This window comes from Montipora foliosa, chromosome 13 (assembly GCF_036669935.1).
Source record: "Montipora foliosa isolate CH-2021 chromosome 13, ASM3666993v2, whole genome shotgun sequence".
NCBI lineage: Eukaryota > Metazoa > Cnidaria > Anthozoa > Scleractinia > Acroporidae > Montipora > Montipora foliosa.
The window spans coordinates 36,572,269-36,593,197 of NC_090881.1; the positions used below are offsets into that span (position 1 = coordinate 36,572,269).

The window sequence follows — 20,929 nt, forward strand, 5'->3', positions numbered from 1 at the left end:
CATTAGTGCATGGAAATTTATGCTTGCATACATTTACATACATGACTGTAAACTTTACGTGGGGCGGGGGTAGGCGATTATTCAAAACAATTAATAGCTGCTGAAAAATGTATTGTTGAGTCAGAAAAAATAATAGAAAGACTTGAAAAGAAGTATTAGAGTCTTAAAATGTATGTATGCTTGGAAAATCAGTCCATTTTGCACGACAAAATAAACAGTGCGTGTTTGAAGAAATCAACCATCCCTCCCATGATAAGTAGACTTGCCTCATGTTAAGTAGACTTGCCACAATTCCACCTAACGAGAATCCCGGGAGAAAATGTTTTGGCGAGCGAAGCGTGATTTTTCGGACGCGAATCTACTCGAGACGAAGGACTTTTGAAAGTCTAGCCCCTAAGATGTGTCATTTTCTCTTGGATGTGCATGTTCGCGCCCGAACCATCGCATCTCGACTGTTCAAACTTTGTGATTGTAGTCGCGGTCGTACGGCCCGAGCTGTTACAATAAATCTTTTTCGATTGTGGAGCCAAAGGTAAGTTGTTGACATTAAAGACAAAATCATATATATTTTCTCTAATTTGTTTTACAAATAAACACTTAGCACGAGAGCGGGGATCGACATAAAGGTCATTCAAGCTGATCTCCATCAACAAGCCGGTCATCTCAGCCCCTAGTGATCTTTGAGAACCTTAGAGCAGCTTTGAATACCTGAGAAAAACTGATCCGACTTTTAGCAATCTGAACTGTTCTTAGAACGACTGTTATTGTCAGTATGGACATGCGACGAAGTCAAAATGGGGAATTCTTTCAACAGTACAGACTAGTCGTTGATATGCATTCTGTTTATTTGGTGGCAAAGGAATTTAGAGGATGCTTAAGGGGAAATTCTGGTTTCCTGTCTTACTTTTGTTTTACTTAAAGGCCATTTATTTGCCAGTATTGAAAAGTTTGGTTCACATTTATGAAATGTAACAAATTAATCATCTGTGGCTTTACAAAGATCTATTTGTATCGCTTTTACATTCCTGAGTCAATTTGACTCGCAAATGACGTACAAGGAACCCAGGTCCAGGAATTAATTGTTGATCCAACTAAAACTATTGCCGCACCATACAGTCAAGGTAATGTTGAAGTATTTGGTACGGCAAATGCAGGCACACGACGAGTGGCAATGTCTCTGTCGGCACTTGTTTAAAATTTCAGGAATCCAATAACCTCTTCAGCTGACTTGGTTCAAATTATAAACGTTGGGAATAATATGCATTCAGCTTTGTCACAATCATGTACACAGGGACTCCTATTTTTAGCAGATTTGCCTGTTATGGTTATAACTTAAGCTACATTAATTATCAGTTGACATACAGTGATAGTTCTAGTGGTTTGCTAAATAGTGCACTTCCTATAATTTCAGACTTTCGTTATGTTATATCAATGTTAGCTGCCTTTGATTCTTTGCTCATGGATAATTATCATGCATGTATTTTAACACTTGAACTTTACACAGTTGCAATATACTGTTTGCCTAATGGGAGGTGTAAATTTTTTTACTCTCATAGCAGAGATTTATTAGGTATGGGACCCATTTGCAACATGTACTTCAATTGAAATAGATTTATTAATGCATTTGGTACAACATTTTACTTATGATATTAAAATGTGTTAACATTATTAAAATGTAAAGCAACAGTGGAAGCATTGTTCATTCATTATATGTTTGAAACCAAAATTTTAAACCCTAGGAGCACCTAAATGATGTTTATCTTTGTTCTTGCAAAAAATGTTCTGCTGTGTCATTTCTTTCTATTTGTTTTTCCACCTCAAAAGTCTTGTAACTATTGCACCTCTCAAACAGTTGACAGTATCATTGAGAATGGAAGAGCAATTTATCAGAAATGTTACTCCAGCAAAATATGTTTTTATTTCTGATTTTCTAAAGACATTAGACGTAGGCCACTGGCCATGTAAAAGTTATTCATAGAGCAAGATGTCAGGGAAATTTATCTTGTAATGTGGTTCCCAGTAAACAACAGCTTAAAACTGCCATTTTGGATGATAAGGAAAGCAGCACAGGCGTTTTGATGCGAATTTCTAGCTACTGCATTAGTTGTGTTTTCCAGTGGTATGCAAAGCAAAAGATGAGTTACCACATTTTTGTATACAATGGTTCTCAACCAAAAAATGTAACAAAAGTATTTTCAAATGTAGATTCTGTTATTGATCTCTTTTGTTCTATTATTCAAAGTAAATTTAATTGTTTTTAAACAAACTATGAGGTTGCATTTCTTAGATGTTTATGTGAATTATCAAATATAGAAAGGAAACAAATAATAAGAAAGCATAAATCTACTTCAGAAATTGCAGCAAACTGGAAGAAAGAGGAGAGAAATTTACAGCCCGATGGACCCAGAGAAAAAACAAGAACTTCTTTCAAATTGTTTTGAAAAGGACAGGTCTATGGACCCATCGAAAAAAACAGACTCTTTCAAATAAAGATGAAAAATATAGGTCAATGAACTCACACGATAAAGAGCAACTTCTCTCAAATAGATTCTTGTAACACCTATATACCTTTTTTGTGGTGTACGATAAAGTTATTATTATTAAAATTATTATTATTATTATTATTATTATCATTATTATTATTATTATTAAGCTGTCAACAAAAGTACAAATAACCTGGCAGCGCATGAGTATAGGCTAGTTAGAGCATCTTTTAAGAGGCTATTAAAATAGTATGCAGAACACGAATGGTGACAATCTGAAAGCCAAAAAACTCTCGTTCTGCATACTAATTAAGCCCACTTCTGACACTTTTGTAAGCTAGCGAGTAAATGACGTCAGTTTCTCCTGAAGCTTATCGGTCGAAACCGGACCAAGCTAATAACGGACCGTTAAATGAAAAAAAGTGGAGTTAAAATAAATAGTCTTCCTCTGGAACTGAATTACGAGAAAAAAAATTCGCCTGTTGATTATTCAACGTAAGCACTGACGCTGAGAGCTGGTTATTTGTGGGTTCATATGTTCCCGTGCTGAATATAGGAATCCCCAAATGACCAGCTCCCAACGATAGTGGCTTCATAGCTCAATTGGTTAGAGCGTCGCACCGGCATCGCGAGGTCGCGGTTTCAAACCCTGTTGAAATCCTGAAAATTTCAGGCTTCTCTGCGCAATTGCTAAAATTGCGTTCACAGCTGCGAGGATCATAGCTTCACTTAATATTGCTTCTGTTTCTTTTTACGTTATCGATTAGAATTAACCCCCAAAGCCCTGTGCAACTTTGCTGGTCAAGAACTCCCAACATTGTTGGGTGTTTAATACATGTTGCGTCTGTTTGCACAACCTGTTGCACGTTGTTAGAAGTTGTTGTGCAAAAGTTTGGAACTGGTCAAACTTTTGAGCCTACAACTCTCAACATTTCTTTTGTTCCGTGATCACCGAAGCGTAGCGCAACAAAGTTGGATCCGTTTCCGCAGCTCTTTTAAAATTGTTGGACGCGCTTTACATAGGGTCTCTATGGAGATAGCAACGCAAGAACATGTTGAAAACAATATGGCGGCCAAATTTTGTTAGTTTGCAAAGTCGTATGGGTCGTATCCTTCCCATAATACACTGCATCATTATTGCGTCCTCTTTCACACAACTGCCAACACGATCCAACATCTGCAGAACCAATAACGCTTCGTTATGTTGATATGACAAACACGATTGGTTGAAGTTTTCCTTTATTTTTTACATTTAATGGTGTAAAACAATCTGGATGTAAACGACATCAAGTTGGTTTGCAAAACTAAGTATTAATTAAAGATTGTTACTAATACAAGGGCTGGCGTAAAAATGACTTTTCTGAGCCTATTGTACTTCTATGTAAAAGTATGTTTTTCTGTCGACTTTATTAAATTCAAGTCATTAAATTTCATTTACCACTACAGATCTTTTTCTAACTCCTTATCTGCGCCATTTTGGTTTAAGCCCGCTATGTATTTTAATCCTCTCGTAAAAGTCAATAGCAATTCAGAAGGGAGACAGCCAATAGAACTGCGTTATACAGGTCATCTGTACATCTGCTCTTACAAAGGCCCACAACTAAAAGCCAAAAACTGCAATTGACCCCTTTACCTTGTAAATTTTGTTTTCCCATTTCAGACCACGTGATGTTACTTTAGGGAACAGTTTCTTTCAAATGTCGTCTTATGCACGTGTATATGTACGCAAAACTTATGAAAAAAACAAACGGAAAATTCCCTTGGGAAAATAACGTGGTCTGAAATGGGAAAACAAAATGTACAAGCTAAAGAGGTCTGTACTAGGTCTATATAACGGCATTTTCACAGATCAAGCTACTTTTAGACGAGTTCTTATATGATATTTGTCTTTCACGAGTGACCATTCTCAATCTCAAGGGTAATAATTTCTCACGCAAGACTTTTGTTTAGCTAAGGTCTGGTATCGCGGGAAAATCAAGTTTTAAAAACGCCGTTCCACAAATACAGCGAAGTAGTACACTCTTCAGCGTAAAGACTGACAACCTAAGTAGCATTTGGTATTAAATTAAGGACACCTTTACACCTCCCACGACTGCTGTATCTTTTACTTAAAAAGTCCACCATTTACAAGCAAGAGAAGCACAAACCAAACACCAACCCCACGGTCATCAGCTTTACCCATGCGTACAGTCATATCACCAGAGCAGTGGCAGCCATGTACATCTACTTTCGGCCTTGTCAAGTGTCCTCAGCATGGCATTTCTTTCATTGCGTTACGCAGATCTTCAAATGATGGTCTCTCCTCAGGCCCCTCGCGCCAAGAGGCCTTCATGACGTTATATCTTCAGAACCACGCGTCGTCACATACAATATAAACGCAGAAAATAGTAGGTGAGTGAACTTTATTTATCTGGCTGTCCATAAAATGAGGTTTCTAAAAGAAACATCGCGATTTAAAGTTTTTTTTTTTTTTAATGGAATTTTCTCTCGATTAGTTGAATGTGCCGTTACAACTGTTTCAAAATAACGTGCGTCACGCGCTCTCGCATCTTTCGGGTTGTCCGCCTGTGCGAGCACAAACTCATGAATGCTTCCGCGTATTGATGTAAACCTTGGACCCTCTGGCCGATCCTATTTTGAGAATCTGAAAGAGAACTTATATATTTACGTCTCTCTCTCTCTCTCTCTCTCTCTTTAGATTCATGACTGAGTAATTGCTACTCATTTGCCATCGCAAATTTTAATCATGTAAAAATACTTTAAAATGGTTTTAATCGATATGTAGCGAAAATGTCTACTTTCTTTGTCACAGCAAAGCTGAATTTGCGATAATGTGCTTTTTTGTGAAGTTAATAACGCACCTTTTTCATAACTAACGTAGGAAATACTCAATCTCAGGTACACGCCACAAAAATAATAAATAAAATCTTGATTTTAGCAGATTCTAAAGGTCTTTGCAGAAACGATAATTGCTACCAAAGCCCTCGTCAATCTGAAATATTTTTTACTCTTTGCGAGGTGAATTTCTGAAAAATATCGCGTCTTGAGGTATGAAGTAAACTCGACCTTAAAGTTCAAATTTTTTTGAGATGGTTTGGAAATGTTTTTTTGTCATAAAAATTGTTTTTAGTCGTTTATAAAGCAATTTTTGCACATTGGGTCTGCGCTTTGAAAGAGTAATTGCATCCATTTTCGATTAATTCGATTTATTTTACTTTTTTTCCATTTATTTGCGAAAACGTATTTTGTAGCAAATACTCACTTTCGTTGCAAATACCCACTTTCAGTTTTCGGCGACAAACTATCAATTTTTAACTTATATGCGATGATTTGACTACAGTTGGCCATATCACAGGGTCGATCCGAGAAGTAACATACTTTGAACTCCCAAAATAATTGTTTTTTTTTTTGTTTTCCTTCTTTTTTTTGGTTGTAAACATTTTGTCTTTCTCTTTTGTAAACTCTTGTAAACCTTTGTAAGTCTTACGTTGTTACGTTAAAAGGACCTTTATATGCCCAGCACGTGGTCAGACATGTCTGTACTGCAAAAAGCGAAACCATTTCGCTGAAGTCTGCAGATCAAAAACCCAAAGACAACGATTTCATTCCTTAGAACAAGCCGGAAGCAAAGCCCCACAGACATGCCCCGAATCAACATTATCCGCAGCATTTGAGTCGGTTGTTTTTGAATCAATCACCATAGCTGGCGTCTCGCGCAGAGAGTCCAATCCTTATAGAGATGAAGTATTCTTATCAATTAATCTACACCTTCCACAGGACACCCACAAGAACACCATCCTTAAGGCCCAGCTCGACACCGATGAGCGGGAAAACATACTCCCAATCCGGCTCTATCGTCAAATTTATTCTCACAACCTAGACGATCCTGCAAGCCTAGGACCAGGTTCCTTGTCATCCTCGGATGTCATCCTCACTGCCTATGGAGGCTCGCGAATCAAGCATCACGGTATTGTTACCATACCTTGTGCACACAAAGCAGAAAACACCCGAAAACCTTCTATATCACAGATACCCCAGGCCCAGCAGTAATTGGCCTCCCGACGTCCGCCGACCTGAAACTGCTGACACTTAACCTCTCTATAGAGGAAAGCATCCCCACACCCCGTGAAACTCATGTGACAGTACAGTCTCCAAAGAACAGCTCATTAAGGACAAACACGACCTGATCAGTCAATATCCCGAATTCTTCAATGGAGTTGGGAAATTCCAAGGGGAATATCACATAGTGCTTGACCCTAATATCCCCAGAGTAGTCCACCCCCCAAGGCGTCAAAAGACGTCAAAAGAGAACTAGATGAGATGGTTAACAATGACATCATAGCAAAGATCAAAGAAGGCGAACCTACACAATGGGTCAACAGCCTTGCTTACCGCCGCAAGCAGAACGAGAGGTTAAGGCTCTGCCTGGATCCTAAAGACCTCAACGCAGCCATTCAGATAGAACGTCATGTCACTCCCACCCTAGAAGAAATCCTACCAAAGTTAGCTGATGCTAGAGTATTTTCTATAGTAGACGCAAAGTGCGGGTACTGGAACGTGGTCTTGGATGAAGAATCTAGTTACCCCTCACTACATTCAATTCCCCATTTGGTAGATACAGATTCAAGCGCATGCCCTTTGGGCTAAGAATGTCTCAAGATGTCTTCCAGACTAAAATAGACCAAACATTCGAAGGTTCCGAAGGCGTCATAGGGATTGCAGACGACACTGTAGTTTTCGGAAAGACCACAGAGGAACACGACCGCAACATGCACACGATGCTAAAGCGCTGCATAGATACCAGGCTTAAGCTAAACCCTGACAAGTGCTTCACAAAGCAAAACAAGATCAAATTCTATGGAGTAATTTGTGGCCAAAATGGTGTCCAGCCTGACCCAGATGAAAGACTCTATCAGCAACGAGATCATTTTGACATACTTCGATCCAATGAAAGAAACTATTCTCAAGTTGATGCTTCCATGAAAGGCCTAGGTGCTGCCCTCACACAAGACCGTAGACCTGTCGCTTTCGCCAGTAAAGCCCTAACAGATGCCGAGTCAAGGTACACAAACATCGAAAGAGAATTGCTTGCGGTTGTCTACAGTTGCGAGAAATTCCACACCTACCTATACGGGCGAAGTTTTACCGTTCACACTGACCACAAGCCCCTAGACAGCATTCACTTGAAACACTTGAGCGCTGCTTCCCCGCGTCTGCAGCGGATGCTACTAAGATTGCAACCATGACCTCACCATTCGCTACCAACCAGGCAGAGACATGGAAATCGCTGATGCCTCGTCAAGATTATCACAAGAGAGTCAAGACCTTATCACCGGCATGAACGTCCAAATACACCAGGTTTTTCTTCAATTTAGTAACAGCATGTTTCAGAAGATCAAAGAACAGAGTAGTGTGGACGCGGAGCTCAATGCACTGAAAGAAATGATCCACGCAGGTTGGCCGGCACACATCTAGCACGTTCCAACACTCTTAAAGCCATACTGCCCCTACTGGGACGAGCTATCCACCGAAGACGGAAGCGTCATGTAAGCACATCGTATTATCATTGCCGCCACGCTGCAGAAAGAGATTTTGACGAAACTACACGCGCCACAACAAGGAACAAAGAGAACCAAGCTGAGAGCTGGAACGTCAATCTACTGGAGAGGCCTGTACAATGACATAGATGAAACCTCAAAAACATGCAGTACATGTGAAGAGCTCCAGAATAGTCAGCAAAAGTAACCCCTAATCACCTCAGAGGTACCCCCCAGGGCATGACACACCATTGGCGCTGATCTCTTTATTCTTGATGGCTCCGAATATCTCGTAGTTGCTGATTATTACTCAAAGTACCCCTTTGTTAGAATTACAACGAGTGGGCAAAGCAACAGCAGCACAGTGGTCAAAATAATGAGGCAGCTGTTCAGCGAGCAAGGTATCCCCGTGTTAGTAAGATCTCACAACGGACCACATTTTGCCGGCCAGGCCTTTCAAGAATTCGTTCGTGACCTCAGTTTTAAGCACATTACAAGCTCCCCTCACTACCCTCGTAGCAATGGGTTTATCGAAAGCCAAGTCAAGCCATTGAAGTCAGCCCTCCTGAAGTCGAAAATGACCAAATCACACCCTAACATGTCGCTACCCCCGTTGACCACAAACTCCCTTCACCTGCTGAGTTACTATTAGGGCGCCCAATCCAAGACAACCTCCCGAGGGAGATTTCAAGGGACCCATCAAGTGAAGACGTTATCTCCAGGCTGATAGACCGTATTCATAAATGGCGACCAATTTATAATTCTTTTGTCGAAGTGCAAATTAGCCTACCAAGCCTCGACACCATACAGTGAATTGAAAAGAATTCTTGCTCTAAAATGAGGCTTGGGAGGCTAATTTGCACTTCGACAAAAGAATTATAAATTGGCCGCCATTTATGAATACGGTCTATTGAAAGACAACATCTGCAGAAACACTACTATGATCGATCTGCACTCCCAGAACTAGCCCCAAGGTAAAGGATCACCATTCAAGATCCAGCATCACTGACATGGAAACCGGTCGAGGTAAAGGAAAGACTAGTTGTAACTCTCCGCTTATAAGCTGTAACGACTGCAACTGGCAGAGAGCTGAGGCGCAACAGAGCCCACATACGAGAAGCGCATCAGGAAAACAGAGCAGTGGAACCCGACTGAAATGAGGAGTCGTCAAACAAAGATTGCCCTACCATGCAGGAAACCCTCTGACGAATGAAACCATCACATCACCAGACACCTGTGCAACTCACAGTGGTAGGCTGATTAAGTCCCCGGAGAGACTGGATCTGTAGGAACTGAGTCAAATCAAGCTGCGGTTTTAAGGATCATAATTGCATTGTTGCGTTTATATATTCTGAAAGGAAGTTTACATTAATCTAGACCGTGTACCTTGTAGTCATTGGATTAGGTTTATGCACGTTTAGTCTATCATCCAGTTTGTCAAGCTTACAGGAAAGGAGGGATGTAATGATTTTATTGTACATCCAACAGTTGGCACTTCCGTTATTTTTATTTCCGGTGTTCATCCATGATGCTTAACGAAGTTTTGTATCACTCGCCATCATCAGGCCATGTTGCTACATATTAAAACACACATAGTTGTATATTACGACTCGGAATCTTTACAGGATGTTCTTATATATTGAACACTTCTATGGTCTAAGTCTAAACTGGAAAATAATTTCAATCACGAATGTATAGGAATAAAATCGTTTTCATCCTCAAAGAACATAACTAAGGACAAAAGTACCTTTGATATCATTAGCCCGCAATCACCTAAAAGTCAAACTAATCTAAGGTCCTTTCATTTTTCACCAGACGCACTTCTTGGCAAACGTTCAACGTATCACCCCCTAGGTGAAGGACATTATAAATTATAAATTGAAGAAACAATCCATGAAGAAATCTTGCTTAGTCCTAAAAAACGCAACTGACCGGAAGCTATATTGTCAAACAAAACACAAACTCAAGTGAAGCTATGATCGTCCCAGTTATGAACGCGATTTTTGCAATTGTGTAGAGAAGTCTGAAAAATTCAGGACTTCAACGGGGTTTGAACCCGTGACCTTGCGATACCGGTGCGACCCTCTAACCAACTGATCTATGAAGCCACTGACCTAAGGAGCTGGTCATTTGTGGGTTGTAATGTTCCCGAGAGGAATGAATCAATGATGAAATGATATATGAAATGGATCATATATGAACTGCAGATATGAAATCAAGTGAAGCTATGATCCTCGCAGTTATGAACGATGATCAGTCATTTATTCATATCTTTCTCCGCAGTTCAAATTATTTGAACTGCGGAAAAAGATATGAAATATATGTTCTTTCATATATTCACTTGTATCATGGTTTTGTTATTCGTAGTATTTACTGTTATTTAATTTACTGGATCCCGTTAAAAACAGTGGCAGTATTATACGCTGATGTGTTCTTATGCGGTTGGGATACTCGTACTCTTAACGCAAATGATCACTTTAGTATAATCAGTTGGGTGATTTTCACTGACAGCAATGTTATTTCCTTTCATATGTTTTATCACTTCTTTCTCAAAAACGCGGACAAATCGAGAAAAAGTTAAATGCTAGATGTTGTAATCTTTTTCGCGTGTGAGTGTTATTCGAATATTGTTACTATCATTATCATCTTCATTGTCACCATCATCATCATTGTTACTATGTCGTCCTACTTCCAACGCAGTGGCATGTATAAATGTCTTTAAAAGTTGTATTGTTAGTACACAGCTGGTTAAGTATGAAAGCTGGGGTGAACAGGCTTAGAACATATACATTTAATTTACTTCTCATTCACTGAAATGAAATTTGTACCAGAAAACAAAACAAGAATGTCTTCGGTGTTTATTTAAAATTGAAGGCGCGAAGCATAAAACTCTCGATTTGAGCAGATCTTACATTCTGACAACTCCGAAATTCATTTAATCTGCTTAATCTGCTACTTGGAGCAAACACTCACCTCCGGTTGCAATTCCGGTGATGGGTATTTGCTACAAGTCGCAAATACCCATTTCTAGTAGTAATTACCCACTTTGAGTATTTGCTACGTGTAGCAAATACGCACTTATGGTAGCAAATACTCACAGTGAATACCCAACGCGTACTTGCTACAGTAGGAAATACCCGTTAATGGTACCAAATACCCACCTCAATCTGACTCTCTCTCTCTCTCTTTTTCTCTCTTTTAATTGTGGTTTAGCTGCAAACGAATAAATCTTATTCCGCGCACGCGCAACGGGCAAGGTCACTGCACCGCCCATTGCACGTGTTTAGACTGAAAGCAAACGCTGGATGAATGAAAGCTAAAATGTTTTAAAAAGTGAGTTGTCATTTACGGCTTCGGTACCAATGAAAGTTGAATTCCTCCATGGCATAGGTGACGTAAAACTTGCGTAAATGCTGCGAAACCCAAGCTTCGGCGACCTGTGTCTGATAATACGGCGCTCTTCTCGAGTCGTTCGTGTCATCTCAATTTACGACTCATTTAAAACGTCTGCTGGCGGAATATCTGATTTTTTCACGTCATTAGCTCTCAAAACCTGGGAAAACACTCAGGAAAACAGCGTGTTTGTTGGTGGAACACTCCTGTGGGAAAATGGACGTTGAATATCGCGTTTTCACTACGTTTTGCCAAACCTAAAAACACTTGGAAAATACCATGTTATAATGGCCAGGAAAACAGGGGGAAACACCAGTGCAATGCTCCTGTAGGAAAACCATTGTGGAATGCTATGTTTTAATTGCGTTTACAATTTCAGGAAAACATACCTTGAACGCATCGTTTTCTCGATTCGGATAACTGTGGTGTAATGTGCTTAAAAACACTGTTAAAACCTTTTTTCTTCGTGCAGGAAAATTAGGACAGAACAGCTTATTTTACCTCTGTCATTAAGGACGGTGCCTTCTAATTCAAAGTATTTTTGAGCGGTTTCCTGAATATACAGGAAAAGCAAATCTTAACAAGTGTTATTGAAATCCAAAAAGAAAATTGGGGGTAACCACGCTTTTTTCGAAGATAATTAATCAACAATATTTGTAAAAAGCTATAAAGTACAAAGAAATGCCTGGCGTTCTTTGCCAAATTGAAGCTTAATCATGTCTGAAAAATGCATGCTTACCCCCAATTTCCTTTTTGGATACCAGGAGCACTTGCTAAGTTCTGCATTCTCCGCATACTTTTGAACCGCGAAAAATATCCCTGTATTAATTAATATGCACCGCCGATAGGAAATCCGATTATCTCAAGATGCGCACAGGGCTTGCGCAATGACAATATTAGGCACCGTCCTTAACCAATAGTCAACACCGAGCTTCCGCGCGTTTGCAAAAACAGGAAAACGACCTATGAACGCGGCATTATCCTGTCATTAACCGTTTGGTAAAATTACCGGAAAAAGTTGGTTTTTTGCCGTGTTGAAGAATTTTTATTTTGTAAGATACAAACTTGAATTATAAGTCAGATTGATTGTTGAATTGTGTACTTTGCAGACAATGTATTTCCTTTGAAAATTAATCTAACTGTTTACAACTCAGTGGTTACAAAACGAAACGCAAACTGGTCTAGGGCCGAAATGGACAACAGCAGCCGAAAAGAACACGTATGCCGTTTAGTTTTGAGCTCGTTCACGCAATGTAGAACACGCTGGTTCGAAAATAAATCTTAAAGAACACTCCAAGCAAGTGCACACAACACAATGGTCACTCACCTCCGAACACAAGATCATCAATAGTCGCGCGCGTCGTGAAAGGTTGTCTAATGATATCACACATCAAAACAAAGGCTTTCATTGGTCCCTACTATAATCTCCAGGGAATCTACACCTTACATTACACTTACATTACACTTTTTACGGCACGATCGATAATTTTTCTGCCTTCTGCAATAATTCGCGTGGCATTAAGCTGGTTGCCTCTCAAGCCGAGCGTCTTCGCTAGCAACTGCGGCTCCGTGAATACCCACCATTAGCCAACGACATTGAGATTAAAAATTGTTTTAGTATATACTAACAACATTTTCGGGCGCAAATTCCGAGCTAATTGCTCGGAGCTGAATAGCAAAGAATATCCGGAGTTTGAGTAGCCAATCAGCGAGCGGAAGTCACAAATCGATGAAAATTTGAATTTCAATCTGTGTTTCGATATCCGAATCGTCTCAGCACTAATACTAAAACTAAACACTAAAACCACTAAAACTAAAACCACTGACTAATGGGGACTGTTGACAAAACAGGATACGTCAAAATATATCTGCGAGTTTGAAAACATCTAGACTGCCACCAGTCTCTCTTTTGCTGTAAATCATAACAAATGCAAAACTAACTTCAAAATGGCTGAAACGTCCGGTCGCAAGTTTCCGGGAATTTGAACCCGCAGCTGCAGCAATTTTAAGAGTTTAACGTATGCGATCATTTCAAGGATTTTAGAGCAAAAAAGAGACTGCTCACAGTCGAGGAAACGTCCGCCCATGGTGTTCAGTTATGTTTGAACCAGCCCTATCCTCGTGATTTGTTGCAGATTACAGAAAACCTCTAAGAACATTTCGTTTTATTACTTATTTAATTTTTTTGCACTGCAATAGTATTTAAAAATGAATCATTTTATACGTCATCTTGCAACGGCAATTAACCGAAGACTGAGCTAAAGATTTTACTAAATATGTTTTTAACGTTTCCGGTGTAATTCGTATTGATCATTCATTTCTTGGAGTACAATATTGGGTAACCTGTGACCATCAGCTCGGGTATGTTTTCGTTATGTTTTTAAAGTTTTGGTTATTCTCAGTCTGAATGTTAACGTAAAAAAACACTTCTAAAAAAGGAGTGTAAAGGCCCCGGCACTTAACGTCAAGTGCCCTTAAGAATTTACTAAATGTGTTTGTTTCCGGTGTAATTCGTATAGATCATTCATTTGTTGGAGTACAATATTGGGTAACATGTGAGACAACACGTAATTCGTGAATGCTTTGCGGTGAATGACCCAGATTAAGCCACTCCTGGATTCACTGCTAACTTAAAACACAGTTAATAAACTAGTCAATAAAAAGTTTTAAAATATTTTAGCCTAAATTTTGACTCAGCCGGCTTTTGTTCTTCTTCGTAAGAAGGTCAGATTGTTAGATCGTATAATCATTTTATATCCAGCAAGCCCGAGTAGAATAATTGTTTTATTAAAATCTCCATGGTGTTCGCTGGGGTAGTATTTTCGACTAAAGCATCCTTTTTTGCCTCTGTCAATTTCCGTCTAAGACTGCTTTTGTCGAAACATTTTGATTGGAACGAATGCGATTCCTGCGTGTTCATGCCCTTATTAGGTGTCAATTTGCCCGTCTGCTAAGTGCCCGATCATGCCATCATATAGTGCCCGTCCGGGAAAACTACGTACTGGCAGTTCCTTACTCACCAAAAAACGCCCAAATATACAAGGATGCCAGATTAATTCATTCATCGTTTCTTCAGAATCAGCAGTCCGTGGTATCAACCCAAACAACCTTTCCCCTGATGGGAATCTTATTTACCGAACATCTATCAAAGAGAGTCTCGTGGCGGTTTACAACTTTCTCTGGGGTGAGATCGGACGTCAGCACCCACGCATGCATGTGAAAGTACGACAGATCACAACACCGTGGCTTCACCCCCTCCCCCTCCCCCCCCTACTCTTCAAGAACAGTGTGCGGGTGCTTTAAAGCGTACATGACAGATTCTTCTTCATTTACCCACTCGAAACATCATGGTTGTCTAAGATAAAAACAATTAGGAAGATTCCATACCTAACGTGTTCCAAACTAAAATGTGTTTTTCCAAAGTATGCATTTTTCTTTGAAAACGTGGGTAATCGGTCGAAGTGTTAACTGGAGTCAGATTAAAACTACAAATCTTTACTTAAAATTATTTGTTCCAGTTAGAAAAACCTTTATTTCAACAATTCATTCAAGAAGTTAGTGTTACTTAAGTAAAATTAAACATCAGCGGAGAATGCATCAAATCTGGGTGCTGATACAAGCTTGGGCTGAGGCAAGCCTTACACCGATGTGTTGGCATAGACTAAGTATGTTCACTACGCAAAAATTCTGCGTGCTAACTATCTGCTGAGTTGGTGCATTGACAGCATGTAACTCACTACGCAAAAATTTTGCGTAGTGGATATCTTGCTTAGCGAGTTCTGTCTAAGTTTACTACGCAAAAATTCTGCCCAGCGACTATCACGCTAGGAGAACATTGTTTTCGGCTACTATTAAAGTAACCCAGTGTGTTGTATCCTTTGCCCAGCGAACAAGTATAGCTGTCCTTCCCTTCTCCAGAGCAGGCAAAATGAATTTTCTGTGAAGAAAAAATACACTTCTTTTAATTTCTTACTTTGAAAAAACACTTAACAGAAAAGTTCACATTGTAGCTTTGGCGATGACAGGAGTCACTTGTAGTGTTTCGATAACTACAGAGGTAACCAAAGCGCCTTTCAGGCGAATGCTAGTAACTTAAGGCTAACCCGAGTGCTTTTTAGGCCTAATCCATAACTTGAAAAATGACTGACTGCCGGTCATTTAGTGTTTTTAACAACTTGACCTTTACCGGCCATATAGCCACTGTGACACCGAATATCGAATTTTAATGTAGGAGATAGGTAGTCAGCATATCAATATCTCACTACTTGTGTTCTCCCAAATTTTACCTTCGCCCGATAGGCAAGAAACTACTCCATCTGGGAAGTAACTGGGTTGGATGGGAAAGAACGTATCACTTTTCCTCTACATTGCTACATGTGAATTCTTCTTTATCCGTCTGGATTTCTTTAATTGATCCAGGATCGTCCGGATTGCGTTTGCCAGTTCGGTAGACTGCTTTCCACAACATCATGCAATCAGGAAAGCCGTCACTATTCACTGACTATTAAATTTGTTAATTAAAGACTTTTGGCGACAGCATTGCATTAGTCTTACATAAATTTACACCAAAAGATACGGCGTAATTTTAATAGTTCAAGTTAAATTGACCGCTCACTGTCAGTGTTCGTGTTCTCCGAATTTGATAACAGACACTGAACAACACTGTGTTCAACTGGATCAGTAAGTATTATTTAGTACAACCTGAGACAGGGAGTTAACACCTCTTAAACTAAAAACTGTTAACATTACCGTGACTGCAAGTTATCATATCTAATGGGCTCTGAAGATGAATGAATTTGAGGTCCTTCTTAGAGCAAAAAATAAATAAAGTTGACGTATTACTAACTTTTTGTTCCTTGACAACTGCTTCATGCAGAGGACTTATATTTTGTCTTCAACAAAATAAAACATTCGTTACGAGATCAGTGCTAGAAATACCCCATGTAAAAGAATTACACAAATACAGCTAGCTTAATACTAGAAGACCTCATGTAGCGTCGTACAATACTAAATAAATAGGCCTCATCACGGTTTTCGACGCCATCTTGGCAAAGCTGTCAGAAATTACAGTGTTTGTACTGGGAATCCGATAGCAAATAACTTCTTCCAAAATTGAATTTTTCACAATTTCTGAATCGCAACGTTAAAATACAAGGTAGATTGTATTCAGCAAGTTTGAAGGATGTAGCTTTCCTATAGGTCGCTGAGCTAATTTTTTTTAATTTTCCATACATTTGTCTTTAATTTTTTTTCCCGCGAACCGCGTCTAGACGTTTGTCTACCCAGCCAAATTTACAGACAAATATGTGGAAAATTCAAAAAATTAACTGAGCGTCTTCTAGCCAAGCTACATCCTTCAAACTTGGTGAATACAATCTTCTACCTAGTATTTTAACGTTGCGATTCGGAAATTGTGAAAAATTCAAATTTGCAATCGGATTCCCATACAAACACTGTAATTTCTGACCGCTTTGCCTACCCGTCAAGATGGCTTTGAAAACCGTGATAAGGCCTATTAGAAGACCATTGTAATAAACTCGCCTTCATTAATATCTTCATATGCAGAACTTATCGAGATTCTGAACCGTCCTTTTTCATAGTGGCGCCGAATTTTTGTAGACTTTCGCCCTTCCTTTGATGTCGACATTAATGTCGACATCATAAATCAGGATTCTGAACAGATAGTATTAAAAGGCTTTCTGAGAAGAGTGAACGAACAAAGGTCGCGTCGCGTGATTTTGATACACGCAATCCAGGCACGCAATCGAAAGGTTACAATTTTTTAACCTTTTTTCCGATTTCCGTTTGCAGTTTGTATCAATCATTTGATAAGGTGGATTCAAAGGTGGCACGTTCCTATCTTAACATGAAATGGATGCATCTGTAGAGTTAAGCGAAATCTCGTTTTTTTGCTGCTAAAAAAACCCAGGGAGGATCAACTCTTCCAAAGTACGCCAATTGTGCGTTACCGAGCTGAGATCAGAGAAGATCACTGAGATCATGGAATCAAATTTTAAAATGGCGAGTGAGCGGGAGTTGTAAGAAGCGACCGATTCTCACTAAACTATTGGTAAGAACTTGTACGTTCATGATCTTTGTGCGTAAAGTTTTCATTTTTCTTTTTTTGTGTGTGTGCGTGTGTGTGTCAGGGTCCAGGTATTTGTTATTGCGCCATTTGCACGTGGCGTTATTGCATATTGCTTTAATTATTTCTCTCTGTCTCTAAATGGGATTTGAAGGTGAACTGAAGAAATAGGATGTTTCCAGCGTTGACAACATGCATAAAGGACAATGAAGAAAAGGGAAGTCCAGTGCTGACCATAAGCGGTGGTAAGTCGGTTGTTTCTTAATATTCAGTTAGACCTTAATCGTATTTAAAATACAATAATAATTTGTAAAGCGCAAGAACAGTGAATGCCTTTCGTTCATTTTTTTTTCATTCCTTTTGCGTCCGAGTACTGAAGCATCTGTTGTGACGCAATCATACTCATTGCCTTAATCAATGACTGTTTTCTCTCTTTTTGTTTCTAAATAAAATCTGAAAAAGAAGAAATCGGCGGAAAATCGGTTGTTTTTTTTTTTATCGAGTCATTTGAGATAAAGGCCGCGAAGAAAGAGCCTTGTGCAAAGCAAGGCTATAAAAGGCATATATATCTTTCAGTGAAATCATTTTTGAGGGATATTACCCATCAGTCAAACCCCTTTCGGGAACTCTAGTCAATCTCTCCTGTAGCCTCGTGAAGTTCTGGAGATTTGCTTGAATGAAACACCTCCAAATAATCGTCACGCTCTTCTATAATATACATGCAGGATTAATTTGGAAAGAAGATACACAAGTTATGATAGAAAACGGGCAAGAAATCCGCGGTTGGAAACCCAACACTCTTTACGTTTCTAATGGCTTTTTACGTTTCTATGGCTTTTTTGAAAATTAAGCACTTTGACAGTTAGTAGACATGAAAACTGTGTAGCGGATAGCGCCGGTTGCTTATTTAATAGTTTTTGACCAACAGGAAACCTCAATTTATATACATGGAGAGTCTGGGTTTCTGTGAAGGGTCAGGGGACGTAAAGAAAAAAATGTCAAGCGAAGCTGTAAATTGAATATTTCAAAATTATCTGCAAAAACCCACATCTGCTCGTGGAATCAAACGCAAAAACATGTGACTCATCCACATGTGGACAGCACGTGTGCAAATTGAAGCAGAGGCGACAGAGCGGGTCAATAATGAGGTCAACTCAGCACAAATTTATATTCACACGATGCAGAGTTTGACTATGGTCACGAAAGCATGTTGACAGTAGTAAAGAAATTCTATAAAAAACAAAACAACTTATCAATGTTATGAATTAAATTGAAAATAAAGTGTTTTCTAAATTTTCGTTGTTCTAATCGTTATTATTGTGTTTTGCAGAAGCACGGAGTTTTTTCTCGGTTTTTCTCCAACAAAAACTGATTTAATTGAACAATCTACGCCCACCTCTTCAAGTTCTTTAAGAGGTATGATGATCTTTCTAATTTTGAGCAAACATCTTTGATTGCTGAAGGGGTAATCTTGTCAGAGACACTCCTAGTATTGTATTCGGGTTTTGGCAAATACATGATCATACCTAAAAACTGCATGTTTTTTTTGTTTTTTTTTTTCGTGAAACGTACGACCAGTAAGGGGAAAATGCGCACAAGGAATTTAACTTTAAGTATTTTAAATACGGGGGCCGCATCAGACATGAACCCTTCCCCCGAGACCTCTTTGAAAACGTAATCTGATGAAAGTGAAACAATAACCTTGTGAGCTGATGATACAGACGAATTGAAATATATTTATTTTCGTGACGGTGAGTCTTGACTGGTTTCGTGATCCGCGGCGGGTTCCTTGGTCATAATGATTTTGACACCGGAAAAAATTACACAGTACAGTAATGTTGTCCTCTTTCATTGCCAAAAGGTCTGGATAGTAGCAGGGATAACGATATTTTAAGAAACAACACAACACTTTTTAAATTTAAAAACATGTTTCGACAGAAACTTCTGCCATCTTCAGTTTAAATTACAAAGTACAGAGTTGAATATATAGTGTGAACCAAAATGCTAATTAGCTGTAAGGACACATGACAATGTAAAAGATTACAAAGAAAGTTTAAAATTAACATGATAAAGTTGATGATTAAGTGTAGGTTGCTCCCATTGAATGTAAATGGCTTCTTTTATCTTAAGCTGGAAGGTGTTATAAGCGTAAAACAATCATTAGAGCACAAAGTGCGGCAATACTCAGAATTCTGTAGATGTTTGAAGACGTGCGAGGTCCTATCACTGAAAGTGTGCTCACGTACGCGCGTGGAAAAATGCCGGGTAGTTTCGCCGACATAGCAGGCACTACAGCCCGCACACAAAAACTTGTATACCACACCCGCACGGAGCCCACTAGGGACAGGATCCTTCACACTGAACATGTTGCCGATTTTAAATGATGAGAAAACTAACTTAATATCAATATTATTACAAAAACGCTTAGCAAAAGGCGAACCTTTTTCTGCGTGGTAAAAGAAAAAGGACCAATATAAGATAATTTAAAGTAAAAGGTACGTATAGTGTCAGAGACGGAAGCCGAGGGATTACAGCCATGGCGAGTACGTGTGAGGTGGCGATTAATATTATTTTCAACTAGATGGACTGGAAAAAGATTTTTCTGAAGGATTTTGGTAAGCTTCGTGATGTCCTCGTGAAAACCCTTTCAGTGATAGGACCTCGCACGTCTTCAAACATCTAAAGAATTCTGAGCATTGCCGCACTTTGTGCTCTAATGATTGTTTTAGCATACTAGATCACGCTTCTACCACCTTCCAGATTAAGATAAAAGAAGCCATTCACATTCAATGGGAGAAACCTACACTTAATCATCAACTTTATCATGTTAATTTAAAACTTTCTTTGTAATCTTTTACATTCTCATGTGTCCTTACAGCTAATTAGCATTTTGGTTCACACTCTGTACTTTGTAATTTAAACTGAAGATGGCAGAAGTTTCTGTCGAAACATGTTTTTAAATTTAAAAAGTGTTGTGCTGTTTCTTAAAATATCCTCTTTCATTCCGGTTTTTGTCCACCACATAATTGTTACTATATATTTGCTTGCTAGGTTGCAATGTGATGAGAAAACCTTCACTGACTGGAAAGAAAATGTTGCTTTATCAACTTAGACCCCTGGATTGCACTATCAAAGAAAATAAAAAGTTCCGTTTTGAATCTTGAGCTAAATTGACGGATTTTTTAGAGGAAAAAAATCTTATCATAGTTGATAAAAAAGATCTAAAGCTGAACATTTGTCGCCTGCGATCACGCAGCTCACGAATGATTAAGGCATCGTTGGCTGAGAGGAACCACTGTGGTTTATCGTCTGTAGAAGAATTGGAAGAAAATAGAACATACCTATATGTGATTATTGAGATTGTTAAAATTCTATTCAAGGTTATAAAAATAGTGACATAAAGCAGTACATAAGCACTTCCAATGTTGAAA

At 39.0% G+C, this 20,929-nt stretch overlaps 1 long non-coding RNA gene across 2 annotated transcripts; it reads left to right on the top strand.

Moving 5' to 3' along the window:
- The first annotated feature begins 16,078 nt into the window (after positions 1-16,078).
- Positions 16,079-20,662, top strand: LOC137982864 (uncharacterized). Of its 2 annotated transcripts, XR_011118843.1 has the most exons (5): positions 16,079-16,093; positions 17,225-17,483; positions 17,653-17,743; positions 18,829-18,914; positions 20,550-20,662. It is a non-coding gene; the product is annotated as an uncharacterized lncRNA (long non-coding RNA). The 2 variants fall into 2 exon arrangements; XR_011118844.1 differs by lacking the exon at positions 16,079-16,093 and having other exon boundaries at positions 17,239-17,493.
- The last annotated feature ends 267 nt before the right edge of the window (positions 20,663-20,929 follow it).